Source organism: Mesocricetus auratus, unplaced genomic scaffold, assembly GCF_017639785.1.
Source record: "Mesocricetus auratus isolate SY011 unplaced genomic scaffold, BCM_Maur_2.0 Super-Scaffold_100003, whole genome shotgun sequence".
Classification (NCBI taxonomy): domain Eukaryota; kingdom Metazoa; phylum Chordata; class Mammalia; order Rodentia; family Cricetidae; genus Mesocricetus; species Mesocricetus auratus.
The window spans coordinates 14,278,649-14,280,854 of record NW_024429188.1 but is presented as its reverse complement, the minus strand read 5'-3'; the positions used below and the strand labels follow the sequence as shown (position 1 = coordinate 14,280,854).

The window sequence follows — 2,206 nt, the reverse complement described above, 5'->3', positions numbered from 1 at the left end:
ATAGAAAAGCACTCTACCACCAAGTGACACAAATACCAGGCATAGGAGGTTTTGAACACCCTTGGAAAAGTCCACCTGGTAAAGACTTGTTATTAGGCCACCAGCCACACAAGTAAGTCACCTTGGAAAAGTAAGTTAAGTAGTTCCATACTCTGGGTGTGCAGTCTCAACAGGAAGTACATCTGCTTTGACATCTTAGTTCCTTGGTAGCCTTGGGAGAGAAAGCATTTTGCATGACTATCCAAGCACTAGCAATCACTTGCCTGCAAGGGGATCTTTCATATGTACAAAGCAGATACTCTAAAGCTCAAGTCCTAACTCCCCTGCATTGACCTTTCCTCTCTGTGTGGCTCTGTGAGGGAACCCTATTCCCTTCCTCTTCAGAGACATTCTCAATGTGATCAGTTAAGTTATGCTCCTGGTCTACTGGCATCCCCATCCCTTTAGCTAAGTAATAGTAACAAATTCTGCAGTTTCAAGCAGCAAGTCAAGTAAAAGCATGACCTGGTCAGAGATAAACTAGTCAAGTTACTTCGGAACATTGTTGGGAAAAGAGTAATCTTGGTTCTGCACAAGGGAAGAAATGAACAAAGCAAAGGTAATTCAGCAAGAGGTTGCGTTTTTGCAAAAAGGGTGCACTACAACCCAGAGAAGAAGAATGAACACACTGGCCAAAATGGCCTCTGTCTTTATCACTAGCGTAAGTGGTGACTGCATCTCATCCTATTGGTAGAAGCTTAGCTTCACAGGCTTCACATCTGACGAGACTGCCTGATTGGCTCAAAGGGGAAGTAGGTGGTTCAAAAATATAGATCCTTGCCTGACTACCTTTGTTAGAAACCTCCATTGCTCACAAGGTGAAACCAGCCATGTTCACTTTTCTTTGAGCTGTGGAGGCTTATTGTGAAAGGATATCTTAGGAGAGTTTAGAAACTGCTCTTTCATGGTTCTTTCTATTTAGTGATGGATCTTCTGTAATAACAATAAGTTTTTACTTGTTTAATAATATCAATATGGAGGCAGTTTCCTGTTTCAAATTTTATTTTATGTGTATATGTGTTTTGCCTACTTGCATGTCTGGGTTCCACTTGTAAATCTGGTGCTCCAGGAGGCCATGAGAAGGCATGAGATCCTCTGAAAGTGGAGTTAGAGACTGTTGCGAGCCATCATGTGGGAACTGGTACTCAAACCCCAGTCTTCTTAAAAGAAGCCAGTGATCTTAACTGCTGAGCCATCCCTCTAGTCTTTGGATGTAGTTTCTTATTTTGTTCAGAGAGTTATGATCTTTTATTTCCATTCCTTTTATGAAATATTTAAAATATTTATTTTGATAATCTATAGTCTGACAAGGGTTCATCTAAACAATGTCTCCTATCTCATGCAGCCAGAGTACACAACCTTCCATGTTGGATTGTTTCCAAAGTCAGATGACAAGTCCTTTATCTCCAAAGTAGGCTTAACATGGATGGACCAGGAATTTCAGGATCTTTGCTGCCCATAAATCCCACGTTAATCACAAGGAGAATAAATCCCCAGCAGATGGCAAACTGGCCATCCTTGCAAAGCTGCTACAGCCTCTGTTTGGCGTCTTTGCTCAGCTTCCCCATGGTGATTGTTGGGCAGAGTTGTGAAGAGCCCCTTACTCATTTTCTGATGCACATTCCCCCCTCATGTTTGCTAGTTAGAGTATCTTAAGCTTAAATGGGCGTTTAGGCTGACTTCTGTGTCCCTTTGGCAGTTTACTTTAATTATTGTGAATTCTCTCAGCTACTGAAGGCGTTAGGTTATATAGGAGGAATTCTTGTTTGGGGGTAGCTGTATTTAGGACTGAAGAGTCACAGTGTTTTCAACTTACTTTCAAATGGGTGAGTAACAACAATAAAACAGTGCTCGGTAAGTAGACATGCTTCTGTCTTAAAAATTGAGTCTGGGTTTATACCAGTGTTTACTGTGCCATTCTTCCAATTTCCTGAAGGTTAAAACTTTTCACAATCTGGGTCCTGCCCTGGATGAAATGACAGACTGTGGACACCCCCATGGAGGGCCTCACCCTCCCTGGGGAAATGAGGGGATATTGGGGGGGGTTGGCGGGAGGGCACGGGTGGAGGGGAGGGAAACAGAGAGGGACCTGGAACTGACTTATGAAGCAACCTTGTTTCTAATCTAAATTTAAACTTAAAAATAAATAATAATAATAAAAAACTTT

The 2,206-nt window shown here is 42.0% G+C and overlaps 1 pseudogene; it reads right to left on the bottom strand.

The window, feature by feature from the left end:
• Nucleotides 1-1,439: 1,439 nt before the first annotated feature.
• LOC101837249 lies at nucleotides 1,440-1,607 on the bottom strand (annotated as a pseudogene).
• Nucleotides 1,608-2,206: the final 599 nt, after the last annotated feature.